The sequence below is a fragment of the Carcharhinus amblyrhynchos genome, chromosome 7 (assembly GCF_965287045.1).
Source record: "Carcharhinus amblyrhynchos chromosome 7, sCarAmb.v2.hapA, whole genome shotgun sequence".
Lineage (NCBI taxonomy): Eukaryota > Metazoa > Chordata > Chondrichthyes > Carcharhiniformes > Carcharhinidae > Carcharhinus > Carcharhinus amblyrhynchos.
In genome coordinates, this window is record NC_137330.1 from 20,042,209 (window position 1) to 20,056,007 (window position 13,799).

The 13,799-nt window shown below is 41.7% G+C and overlaps 1 protein-coding gene across 1 annotated transcript in view; it reads right to left on the bottom strand.

Moving 5' to 3' along the window:
* Positions 1–12,090, bottom strand: part of LOC145344815 (regulating synaptic membrane exocytosis protein 1-like) — a 743,305-nt gene extending 731,215 nt beyond the window's left edge. Inside the window, exon 1 of the mRNA XM_080191997.1 lies at positions 12,060–12,090. The gene's annotated coding sequence lies outside the window, so the exon portion shown is untranslated. The remainder of the gene's footprint in view (positions 1–12,059) is intronic.
* Positions 12,091–13,799: the final 1,709 nt, after the last annotated feature.

Consider the following 13,799-nt stretch of genomic DNA (forward strand, 5'->3'; position numbering starts at 1 on the left):
AAGAACCACTGAATGGTGTTATAAACGTGATCAGCAATCTGGATTCTTTGTCCAGAGGCTACCGCCAAAGTCCGTTGTTTAGAATCATAGAATCTCTACAGTATAGAAGGAGGCCATTCGGCTGATCAAATCTGTACCGATCACAATCCCACCCAAGCCCTATTCCCATCACACCTGACATTTACCCTGCTGATCCCCTGACACTAGGGTTAATTTTAGCACGGTCAAACAACTTAACCTGTAAATCCTTGGGCTGTGGGAGGAAACCAGAGCACCCAGAGGAAGCCCACACAGACATGGGGAGAACATGCAAACTCCACACAGAAAGTGACCCAAGCCTGGAATTGAACTTGGGTCCCTGGTGCGATGAGGCAGCAGTGCTCACCACTGAGCCACCATGCCGGCACAGCATTAGTTCACATCTAATTTGGTGAACAGGACACTGAGCTAGTTTGCAAGACTTTCACCCACTGATACCATTAGGTGGACCTCATGTTCTAATGATTTGTTTAGTTGAGTCAAAAACATGCAGATTCTAATTGAGCTGTTAGGTTTTGAGACCATGACCATTCCAGAACAGCATGTGGTCAATATGGTTACTGAAGAGCTGACCCTTGTTGGTAATATATGCTCAATTTCACCACTGATTTTGCCCAAGAATTGGACAGGGGTCTTTCCTCAGTGCGAAGAAGCTAATTGGTTGAGTACCAGCTCTGAGATAACATGGTGTATGATCTTCAGTTCTCCCAGGCTTGTACATAATCTTGGAAATTCATTTCTGAATGTGCTCCTGTACTGCTCATCAGCAACTTCATAAACTTTATAAATCAATTCACTTATAAACATGCCTCCCTGCTTAATAACAATGATTCTTGTTTTTCAATTATGTAAGTTCAATGATTTTTCTATCCTAGTATTTTAATTTTAATCCAATGACCTACAGTGCAATTCCACATGGATCCTGTAACTTGATAGATCAAGGCTGTAATTTCATGTGCTGAAGCCACTTTACATTGTCAGATAAGACAGAAACCCCTGCCACTGTGTCAAATTTTAATCTCTGTGCAGCAAACATCCATTTCAAAAGTAATATTCCAGTAATTATTTTATTCCATATATTTCCCCAAGAAAAGATATTTCCTTTTGTTATGGTTCTTCAACTTCTTGTATGTAGTTTGGCTTGTATTTTTTCCTTCTCTCGTCAAGATACCTGTGTTTTAAATCGGCCGGCAATTTTAAAATGTCGTTTTGTTGTGAAACTTTGTTCCCCCTGTTGAGCATCCTTCCAACCTGTGCAAATTCTTTCTGCCACATAGAGAGCATTTCAAGATGGCAATCTTTTCGCTGGTTTTGCAGGCTCCTGCTTTGATGTGTTTTTCTTCTGGTCTTGGTATCAAAATGCTTCATGCATTAATGACTACGCTCTAATGAGCTCGGTTTACCTTGCAATTTGTACTGATTAATTAAAATTAAATATCTTTGAGCTTCTTCTGAGAATCCACCCATAGTACAATCAGATATCAATTCATGCCTCAATATTCTGTTGTTGCAATTGTCCAACAGCATGTATAGATTTGATAGAAAGCCATGCTTTCACCCAATCTTTGCTTTCATAGAATCATAGAGTCTCTACAGTGCAGAAGATGCAATTTGATCCATGGAGTTTGCCCTCTCCCCCGCCCTATCCCTGTAACCCCACATATTTATCATGGCTAATCCATCAAACCTAGACATCTTGGGACATTAAGGGGCACTCTGGCATTGCCAACCAACTAGTGTGCACATCTTTGGATTGTGGGAGAAAACCGGAGCACCGGAAGGAAACCCACACAGAACATGGGGAGAATGTGCAAACTCTAAAAAGACTGTCCCAGATCCAGGGCCAGAATTGAACCCAAGTCTCTGGAGCTACGAGGCAGCAGTGCTACTCACTGTGCTACCGTCCTGCCCATTTCAATTGTTAAATTTTGCCCTTTCTACAATTATGCTTTTTCCAACACTGAAATATAAATGCTTGAAAGACTTCCCTTGTGAGAACTTGGAGTCTCATCAATTCCCTGCCTGGCTATTATATTGTCAGTAATAGCTCCAACTGCATAGAGTAAAATACAGACCTGATCCTTTTGTTCCTTTTCCTGCAAACCAGATGTTCCATACCTGGAAAACCTCTTTCTCCAGTTGTCCCAGTGCTGAACCCATTGCTCTAGAAAAGTTCTGGCATGGCAATGTAGAATCCATGCTTGTGCCAAGTTCAAAACTAGTTTCTTCTTCACTGGTGCTCCTTGTCTATTCTGGTTTGTACTCACTGCTGTCCGGACTCCAGGTCTGTGTCTTAGCTTGCATCTGCTTCAACTGTGATGCTCTGATTTTTTTTGCTGAGTCTTTAGTTAGTTCCTTTTGTCCTTCTTTCTGTTGACTTGCCAGGTCTGCCTTTTGGAGATTTGGCTGTGATTTTTACTCACTGTCTACCACCAACATGTTTCATGGTGTGTTTGGGGTTCTTTGCAGTTTGTCTCTAAGTGAGTTGCTTAAGACTGAAGTTTGTTAAAATGTTTACAGCTCAGTGTACACCTTAGGAACTCTGCACAATGTTAGAACATCTCCTTCCAGTCTCTGCAACTCGATCATGTGTTATTACATCCCAGTAACAGCAGCATCAGGTGCTTCTGTTGTTAACCCTTTACTCTATACTCAGCATCACAGTCGCCAGTCTTCAGCTGGTTCAATTTACTCCATGTAATATCAAGAAATGGCTGAAGACATTAGAAACTGCAAAGGCTCAGGGTCATGAAAATATTTCAGTAACAGTACGGAAGCCTTGCGCTCCAGAACTAACTGTGGCCCTTGCCAAGCTCTTTCAGTCAAACTACAACATTGGTCTATAGCAACTAGGAGCAGTAGGCCATTTGGCCACCTGCTGCTATGATCATGGCTGATATTCGATCTCAAAGCCACATTCCTGTTTTCTCCCTATACCTCTTGATGTTGTTAAAGGCAAAAAATTCAATCTCTTTCTTGAATATATTGAGTGACTTGGCCTCCACAACCTCCACAGGTTCACTACCCTCTGAATGAAGAAATTTTTCCGCATCTCAGTCCTAAATGGACTACTCTGTATCCTGAGACTGTGTTACTGGTTCTAGATTCCCAAACCAGGGAAAAAACATCCAACCAGCATCTTGTCTGTCCTGCCCCGTTTGAATTTTATATATTTCAATCAGATCCCTTCTCATCCTTCTACTCGAGTGACTACAGGTCCAGTCAAATCAATCTCTCCTTGTAGTACAGTCCTGCCATCCCAACTTTGACACTGAGCCCCTCTGTACTGCCTGGATCTCACCCAGCCTGAGTTGAAAGGTTGGGCAAAACATGCTTGTAAAAAATTTCACCAAAGTAATTGGGCATGGAGTGGCAATGTGACGCTGGTGTATCCAAATTTACTGAGTTGAATTAAGGGATGCTAATAGCAAGGAAATGCGTGAGAGACAAGGCTACCTCACAAAAAGACTTCCATCCTTGGATGTAGACATGCCAATTCCCAACATATCATAAAGCAGAGACAAATTTTTAAAAATCAAAAGATCCGGCATTAAATCTTGTATTTCTTTTTCTTTTTAGACATAAATCATGTTAATTGATAACTGTTTTGTCAATTTCACCCAATCATTTATTGTAATGGGTTGCTGTTCACACCTACTCAGAAATTTCTTCTGCTAAAAGATCATTCTCTGGAAATATAAGTTTTTGCATGAAAATTTGTTTAAAAAAATGCATTTATTTAGTACCTGTCATGACCTGCAGCATTTTAATGTATTCAGGTTAAATTAAGACCTGCCTCTAACCAGGAGGAAGATCTTTGAGAGCCCTGCACTACTCAGGGATATTTAATTTCCTATGTTCCCCTGTCTTGTTCATGTGCTGAACTGAATGTGTCCATCAGGAAAGACATGGACATGAGAGGGGTAACAATCCCAGGAAGTAGACACATTCAGGTCAAATCCTCCCTGTAAATGGACAATGCCACTATATTCTGCTTGGATCTGCTGTCAATCTGTAGACTGAAGAGCATCTGTGAGCATTTTTAACTAGTCTCTGGAAATCTATGACTCTCTAGCCTTTCCTTATAAGACAACTTGCCCATTCCTGGAATTAGTCCAGTAAACCTAAATCAGTCATGATCTTATTGAATGGTGGAGCAGGTTTGAGGGGCCGAGTGGTCTACTCCTGCTCCTAATTTATATGTTTGTACATCCTTATATTCCCCATACAGCTCACATTCCCACCTAATTTTACATCATCAGCAAACTGTGTCAAACTCATTTACATCTTTCCTTAAATACTGACATAATATTTCAGATGGAGTATTGGCTGAGATTGGATAGGTTGGAGTTATTTTACTTGGAACACAGAAGCCTGACGGGTGACTTGATCGGTGTACACAGTTATGAGGGGGGGAATGTCAGAGTGGACAGGATAAAATTGTTTCCCTTGGTGGAGAATTCTAAAACCAATATTCAAGACAAGTGGCAGTTAGTTAGAGGGAACATGAAGAAAGCTTTTGTGCAAAGGGTGGAATTCACTTTCTGAGTTGGTGGTGGAGGCAAAGACCCTGAACTATTTTCAAAAGTATCTGATCTGCACGCTAAGCTACAAGCTATGGGCCTGGTGCAGGAAGGTGGGATTAGAAAGGGCACCTAGGTGTCCTCAGGTGGGCATGGACAAGATGGACTGAATGGCCTCCTTCTGTGCTATAAGTATTCTATGGTTCTATGGGGTCTCACAAATGCCCTGTACAACTGAAGCTTAACCGCCCTACTCTTGTAATCAATTCTCCTCACAAGAAATTATAACATTCTATTAGCTTTCCTAATTACTTACTCTGTTTTTGTGATTCAGGTACTAGGACATCCAGAGCTGCCCCTCAGAGCTTTGCAATCTCTCACCATTTGGATAATAAGCTTCTTTTCTATTCTTCCTGCCAAAATGGACAATTTCACATTTGCTCACATTGTACTCCATTTTCCAGAGTTTTGCCCACTCGCCTAACCTATCTATGAACGTTTGTAGCCCCTTCCATCCTCCTCACAATTTACTTTCCTACATATCTTTGTGTCGTCAGCAAATTTAGCAAAAAATACCTTCATCCAAGTCATTTGTATAAATTGTAAAATATTGAGACCTCAGCACTGATCCTGTGACACACCACTCATCACATCCTATCAACCAGAAAGAGACCAATTAATGCCAACTCTCTGTTGAAGAGGCTTCAAGGGGAATTGGACAAGCTAAAAGAATGGCAGATGGAATATAATATGGAAAAGTATAAAGCTATTCACTTGGGTAGAAAAAAACAAAGGCAGAAGATTCCTCAAATGCTGAGAAGTTGGGCAGTGTGGGTGTCCAAAGTGAACTGACTTTCCTTATTCATGAGTTAACATGCAGGTACAGCAAGCAATTCAGGAGGAAAATAGTATGTTGGCCTGTTCTGCAAGGGGATTTAAGTACATGAGTAAAAATCTATTACTACAATTGTACAGAACCTTGGTGAGACTTAATGTTGATTATTGTGTACAGTTTTGTCTCCTCACCAGGAGTCTAGAACCAGGAGTCACAGTCTCAGGATACAAGGCAGGCCATTTAAGACAGAGATGAGGAGAAATGTTTTCACTCAAAGGGTGGAACTGTCTACTACAGAAGGCTGTGGAGACAAAATCACTGTTTCTATTGAAGAAGGAAATTGATAGTTTTCTAGTCTCTGAAGATGACAAGGGGCATGGAGATAAAGTGCCATATCGAACAGCAGAGCAAGCTTGAAAGGCTGAAAGGCCTATTTCTGCCCCAAGTTTCTATGTTTTCTAACAAGGGATATATTTTTCATGGAGGGAGTTCAACGAAGGTTCACCAGATTGATTCCTGCAGTGGCGGAACTGAGATTGAGGAAACTGCACCTGTTTTCTCAAGAGTTTTAAAGAATGAGAGGCAATCCCATTGAAATTTGTAACATTGTTACAGGGCGAATGTTGATGGGATGTTTCCCTGGCTGTTGAGCCTAGAAGCAGAGGACACAGTTTCAGAATAAGGGACAGGCCATTAAGGCTGAGTTGAGGAGAATTCTCTTCACTCCAAGGATGGGAAATCTTTGTAGTTCTGTACTCTAGAGGTTCTGTGGAAGCTCAGTCACTGATATGTTCAAGACAGAGATTAATAGATTTCTAGTCCAAGGGATATGGAGATTGTGCAGGAAAATAGTTTAAAGGTACATTGTCAGCCATGATCAAACTGAAGGGCAGAAGTGGCTCAATGGGCCAAATGGTTTACTCCTGTTCTTATGTTCTTGTTGCCTGAGGGTGCTTGGGATATGGTTCAAACGGGCTGCAGCATGTGCCAAAAACTGGAAGGAGAAGGATAGTGATTCAGAACAAGGGCATGTGGGAGCAATTCTCCCTCTCCAGGCAAGAACCTGGTCATCAGGTGCGAGGACCTCTTGATATTTCTGTACGGGGTTCAGATTTGGCCGTATCCCAATCTTTGGTCACAGCAGTCACCCAAACCATTCTTTTGTTTTCTCAGGAATATGCTGAACAAATCTCTAACAAAGAGGGAGAAAATATATCCCATATCACTTGCATCCTGTGACTATCTTTGTGTGTAAGCTGTACATTGACTCACCCACCAGTACACAAATACCAAGTGCCACTACATGGTGAGTTTCTACCTGTCCCTGATATTGTAAACAATGGGTCTGCCCACGTTGCTGTGGAACACTCCATTCGCCACATTATAGGAAGGGGAAGTATTGGAAAGGATGCAGAAAAGATTTACCAGGATGTTGCCTGGTATGGTGGGTAGGTCTTATGAGGAAAGGCTGAGGGACTTGATGTTTTCGTTAGAGAGAAGAAGATTAAGAGGTGACTTAATAGAGGCATACAAGATGATCAGAGGATTAGATAGGGTGGAAAGTGAGAGCCTCTTTCCTCAGATGGAGATGGCTAGCATGAGGCGACATAGCTTTAAATTGAGGGGTGACAGATATAGATATAGATATGTATATAGATATATGAAGCCATCAGGCAGGAAATTAGACGAGTAAATTGGAAGGAGGTATTCTCGGGAAAAAGTACTAAAGTAAGGTGGCAGATTTTCAAGGAATGTTTGTCTACAGTTCTGCACGACAACGTTCTGATGAGACAGGGAGGTTTTGGTAAGTTAAGGGAACCGTGGTGCATGGAAGTTGTAATGAACTGAGTCAAAAAGAAAAGCAAAGTGTACAAAAGGTTCAGAGAGCTAGGAGATGTTAGAGATCTAGAGGAGTATATGGCTTGTCGGAAGGAACTTAAAAAGGAAATTAGGAGAACCAGAAGGGGTCATGAGAAGACCTTGACAGGTAAGATTATGGACAACCCTAAGGTGTACTAAAATATGCAAAAAGTAAAAGGATGAGATGTGAAGGAATAGGAACTATAAAATGTGAAGGTGCAGATGTTTGTACAGAACTGGTAGAAATAGCAAAGGTGCTGAAGGAATATTTTACCTCAGTATTCACGGTGGAAAATGATCTGGGTGGTTGTACTGCAGGTTTGTGGTGGACTGAAAAGATTGAGTGTGTGGACATTAAGAAAGAGGATGTGTTGGAAATTTTGAATAGCATCAAGATAGATAAGTCGCCGAGACTGGATGGGATGTACCCCAGATTACTGTGGGAGGCGAGGGAAGAGATTGCAGAACATCTGGCGATGATCTTTGTGTCGTCAATGGAGATGGGAGAGGTTCCGGAGGATTGGAGGATCGCAGGATTGCAGATGTGGTTCCCATATTCAAGAAAGGGAATAGGGATAGCCCAGGAAATTACTGACCGGTGAGTCTAACTTCAGTGGTTGGTAGTTGATAGAGAAGATTCTGAGGGACAGGACTTATGAACATTTAGAGAAGTTTAGTGTGCTCAAAAGTAGTCAGTAATGCTTTGTCAAAGGCAAATCGTGCCTTATGAGCCTGGTTGAGTTCTTTGAAAATATGACTGAACACATTGACGAAGGAAGAGCGGTAGATGTGGTTTTTATGGACTTCAGCAAGGTGTTCGATAAGGTCCCCCATGAAAAACTTCTTGAGAAAATGAGAGGGCATGGGATCCAAGGGTCTGTTGCCTTGTGGATCCAGAACTGGCTTGCCCGCAGAAGGCAGAGAGTGGTTGTAGATGGGTCTTTTTCTGCATGGAGGTTGGTCATCAGTGGAGTACCCCAGGGATCTGTTCTGGGACCCTTGCTGTTTGTAATTTTCATAAATGACCTGGATGAGGAAGTAGAGGGATGGGTTGGTAAGTTTGCTGATGACACAAAGATTGGTGGTGTTGTGGACAGTTTGGAGGGATGTCAGAAGTTGCAGCATGACATAGATAGGATGCAAGGCTGGGCGGAGAAGTGGCAGATGGACTTCAACCCGGATAAATGTGTAGTGGTCCATTTTGGAAGGTCCGATGGGATGAAGAAGTATAATATCAAGGATAAGACTCAGCAGTGTAGAGGATCAGAAGGACCTTGGGGTCCAGGTCCATAGGACTCTTAAATCAGCCTCACAAGTGGAGGATGTGGTTAAGAAGGCACATGGTGTACTGGCCTTCATCAATCGAGGAATTGAGTTTAGGAGTCGGAAGATAACGCTGCAGCTTTATAAGACCCTTGTCAGACCCCTGTCAGAGTACTGTGCTCAGTTCTGGTCACCTCATTACAGGAGGGATGTGGAAGCTATTGAAAGGGTGCAGAGGAGATTTACAAGGATGATGCCTGGATTGGGTGGCATGCCTTATGAGGAATGGTTGAGGGAGCTTGGTCTTTTCTCCTTGGAGAGACAAAGGATGAGAGGTGACCTGATAGAAGTGTATAAAATGTTGAGAGGTGTAGATTGGGTGGATTCTCAGAGGCTTTTTCCCAGGGCTGAAATGGTTGCTATGAGAGGACACAGGTTTAAGGTGCTGGGGAGTAGGTCCAGAGGAGATATCAGGGGTAAGTTTTTTACTCAGAGGGTACTCAGGTGGGTGAGTGGAATTGGCTGCCGTCGGTGGTGGTGGAGGCAAATGCAATAGGGTCTTTTAAGAGATTTCTGGATGAGTTCATGGGACTTAATAGGATTAAGGGTTATAAGTAAGCCTAGTAGGTAGGGATATCATTGGTGTAACTTGTGGGCCAAAGGGCCTGTTTGTGCTGTAGTTTTGCTATGTTCTATGTTCTATATTGGACAGATGTCAGAGTTAGGTTCTTTACTCAGAGAGTAGTCAGGGCCATGGAATGCTCTGCCTTCAACAGTAGTAGACCCGCCAACATTAAGGGCATTTAAATGGTCATTGGATAAACATATGGATGACATCAGAATAGTGTAGGTTAGATGGGCTTTAGATTGGTTTCACAGGTCGGCACAACATCAAGGGCCGAAGGGCCTGTACTGCGCTATAATGTTCTATGTTCTATATTCAGTACTACTCAATTCCATGCCATACCTATGCAGCAAAACCTGTTTGACCACTAAGCAGTGATCTACAAATAATGTCCTTGAGGCCCTGCAGAAAAACGAGATGGTGTAGTCTGTCAGATGGTTCTTTGAGCAGACAGTTGGCAGAATGTCTCATTGTCAAAAATTTCAAGATGTAGCCTGGCTGGTGGTAAGGAAAGCCCTGCCCATCAGGTCCTTCCTGCACACCGGAGTCCCATTCCCTCAGTCTATTGCTCTCAGCTGGGGGAAGTGGAGGGCAAGAGATAATCACCCACCTCCTTCTGGTATGTGCAAAGTAGGTCTGGAAAAAGATGCAGTGGTTGTTTTGAGGTTTATTCCGTGCAGCTCCTTGACACAGGGCTTTCCATAGATTGTTCCCAGGAATACACATTGACAAAAACATTAACTGCAGCTGAAGGACAATTAACTCAGTGAAGGATGCTCTTTAATGTGCCCAAAACATGCCATCTATGAACCAGTGTGACTGACACATTCCCAGGTCCAGGGCCACATTCAGAGGGATGTATTAAATCTTGCCCACAAAGGTGCAATGGGAAAATGCCACAGCATTAAGGTCTTTCGGGCATGGTACACCATGGTATTGGAATTGAATAAAATCCTTCCAGCTGTTTGATATGTGATGAACATTGTAGATATCAACTTTAATTGTAAATGTTCATAGAATCCCTACAGTGATAGGGATTCTACGAACATAGGCTCGATGGGCCATTTAGCCTATCAAGCCGACAACGATAACAATCCCACCTGGTGTCTAATCCCCATGACCCATATGTTTACCCTGTTAATCCCCCCGACAGTAAGAGGCAATTTAGCACAGCCAACCAACCTAAGCTGCGCATCTTTGGACTGCAGGAGGAACTGAAGCACCCAGAGGAAACCCATGCAGACAGAGAGTTAATGTGCAAACTCCACATCGTCAGTTACCCAAAGTTTAAATTGAACCCAGATCCCTGGTAATGTGAGGCATTGTGTTGTGAATAACATGCAGAATTGGGTGAAAGTGATTTGCTTTATATAATGTCAACTTTGAGCAGTCATGTCAGGTACCTAAGGTGTACGATTAAAGTATATTTTTGGAAAATGGAACAAATATTTCCACAGTCATAGCCTGGCAGATTTAAACTGGGGCTGAAAGCATCAAGAGAGAATCTGTAAAAGTACATTTTAATAATTGACACAAATTTCAAACTCTTTTCAAACTATGAGTTTGTGTTTACATTTGAAGCATTGACATAGTTCAGTGTCAAATCAAAACCCCTTCCCCGTGATTCAGTAACTTTGTAAACAGCATCCTGCATTTAATGGTTAAAGTATCCACATTGAAACACTTACTTTTTTACGAAATCAATGTAAACAGAAAGTCTTTCTGTGCATGATTATCACAGGTATTGAGAATCAAAAGATGAATGTGAACAATGGTTATCACTGCATTGCACAGTGATTCTGGATGTGTACAGGCCTAATTCTGTCTGAATATAGAGTCACTTACAGCTGTTTCTCAAATTGTAGGGAGTATCACATCCAACAACATGTCTGTACTAGTTTTTTACCACTATTCCAATCCAACCTCTCATTAAGTTGTTTCTAACCAGTATTCCCCTCTTATACTCGTTTGTAAATGAGATTTCTATCCAACCTTTTTTTTTATTGATATCCAGGATTTGAACTGAAAGTAAGCTGACAGCAATATAACTCTTACAATTCTAGAGTTTCCCTGTAAAAGACTCAGCATAACAAATATTTGTAAGATTTACTATCAATCTCAGCTATACTTTATTTGCAAATTTCTTTCTCCTCATCCTCATAGTCATACACAATTAGGTCAAGTTGTTTGACTGACATTCCTATAAGTCTGAGGAACTGGAAATTCAGTTTTATACGACCTGCCTTGAAATGCTTCACATTAATGTGACTTGCTGCAGCTGCCAAGATTTCAAAATAAACAATTTTTATTTAGCAATTCAGGTGATATTTCACAGAGGTTCCCAAGTCCAGAACTCAACAAACAGCTGGGTGTAACTGTGGTCTAACAACACACGCACCAAGCTGCATTTCAACAAAATACTTCAGACATAGATAGAGATCTGAAGAGGCCAAGGTTATTTTATTTGGAGACTGGGCTACTCTGTTCTTGGCAAGTATAGTAGTTTCATTTCATTAACTCGTGTTTCAATACATGACCTGTTACAGAACAGGAAGAAGTCTCACAACACCAGGTTAAAGTTCAACAGGTTTATTTGGTAGCAAAAGCCACTAGCTACCAAATAAATCTGTTGGACTTCAACCTGGTGTTGCGAGACTTCTTACTGTGTTTACCCCAGTTCCACACTAGCATCTCCACATCACTGTTTCAGCACCACAGACAGCACTCTGCTTTAACTCATTTCTTTGCAAGTTGCTTCTCCAGTTCCAACAGCTCAGTTTCCAGGGCTTACAAAATTATAAAATAATAACATCTGTTGCACAGTGGAAAAATATCACAGGGTCAACATCTACGTTGGAACATATGCAAAAAAAGTTACAAAATAATGTATATTTGATAATGAAGTTGCAGTTACCTCAACAGCAATGCCTTTGGAATATGAGTCGCAGGTAATGGACCAAGTTTAGCTGTTAGACTTGCCTTTGGGTCAGCACCTAACATCCTCGAGGTCCTGCAGGAAAATGAGATGGTGGTTTCTATCTGATGGTTCACTGAGCAAACTGTCAAAATCATTTGGCAGAATGCCTGGTCACAGAACTTTCAAACAAGCACCAAAATAGAAATTGGCTGGTGGTGTGAGAAAGGCACTGTTAGAACCTCCTGGAGGCTCACCCCCGTACACATTCCCCGTGTTGGGGAAGAGACCATTACCCCCCTCCCTCTAGAAGTGTCTGCAAAGAAGATCTAGAGAGAGATGCAGGGGTATTTGTCAGGATTCTTCCTGAGCAGCTCCATGACGCAGGGCTCTGTACTCTACAGGCTGTTCCCTTGGATGCAAGGCTGTTCCCTTGGCCATGCTAAATTGTCCCTAAGTGTCAGGGGATTAGCAGGATAAATATGTGGGGTTAAGAGAATAGGCCTGATTGGGACTGTGGTCGGTGCATACTCAATGGGCCAAATGGTCTCCTTCTACACCGTCAAGGTTCTATGATTCTACTCTATGATTCTGTGGTGCACATAACTACTGCTGAAGGACCATCAATGAAAGACACTCTTTGGTCTGACTGAAACTTACTGGTCTTGCAGTACAGTCCTTTACTGAAAGTTGTTGACTGACATTTTTCAAGGTTCGAGACTATGTGTTAAGGGATGTGCTGAAGCTTGGGGCAGCTGACTCAGAGGCACAATGGGGCAAGGACTAAAGCCTTTCTGCAACCAAGACACTGGAAATTTCTTGAACTCCTCAGACTCTATGCCTGACAAGGAACGTACATAGTGAATATCAAGAGTATTGAAACGATACTGGGGCATCTCAGAGGACAACCTGCTGTATGTAAAAAGTCAAGTTCTACGGGATTCTATTTTCTGTAATTTTCCATTTGAAATGTTTTTGCTCTCGGATTGTATACTAGACATGGAATTAATATCTTAAATACAGAGAATATTGCAATTTAATTGAGCTACCACAAAGGATGCTGCATTAAGACAAATTGAATTTTATTGCACTCTGTACTACTCAGTTTGAAATGTACTTTTACAAATTTTATGAATAAAGCATTTTTTGGAAAAAAAATGTTAAGACTTGCCTTTGCATATTCAATACCTTTTTTGTGTGCTACATATTGCTGAAGGTAAAAGTTGCTCACAGCATGGTGATGGAAACAAGTGGATCACCTCTATGATACATTCACTTCAATTTTGTGCCATTTAACACACTTCAAGAGACAGCCAGTTACAGAGATGCTGTTTTGCAAAGTTAATAATGAATGGAGTAATTCAGACAACTTCTGGATACCAGTGTTTAACAGTGCATCTGTGTCTTGCCTATAGGCACTATACTATTCACACTTAATGACACACTGCAAGTCTCACCTTTATTTTGACACTAAATTCTGTCCCAGTTTTTTTTGTGTTGGTGCTATACCTGAAGTAGTTCATGCTTGAAGTATAAGTGGTGGTCCTGTACATACTAAATGCTTTGATGAGTTAAAGATTCCTCTGAGAGGTTTTCAGAAGACATAATAGTGTCACAAGCCTTTTCCTTAACAAGAACAATAACAGAATATAGGCCACTCTGATCAGTACCTGATCTTCCTGCATTCTAGTCCACAAAACTGATCTACTAATGGTATTCTTGACACTTTGTTCATTGCCC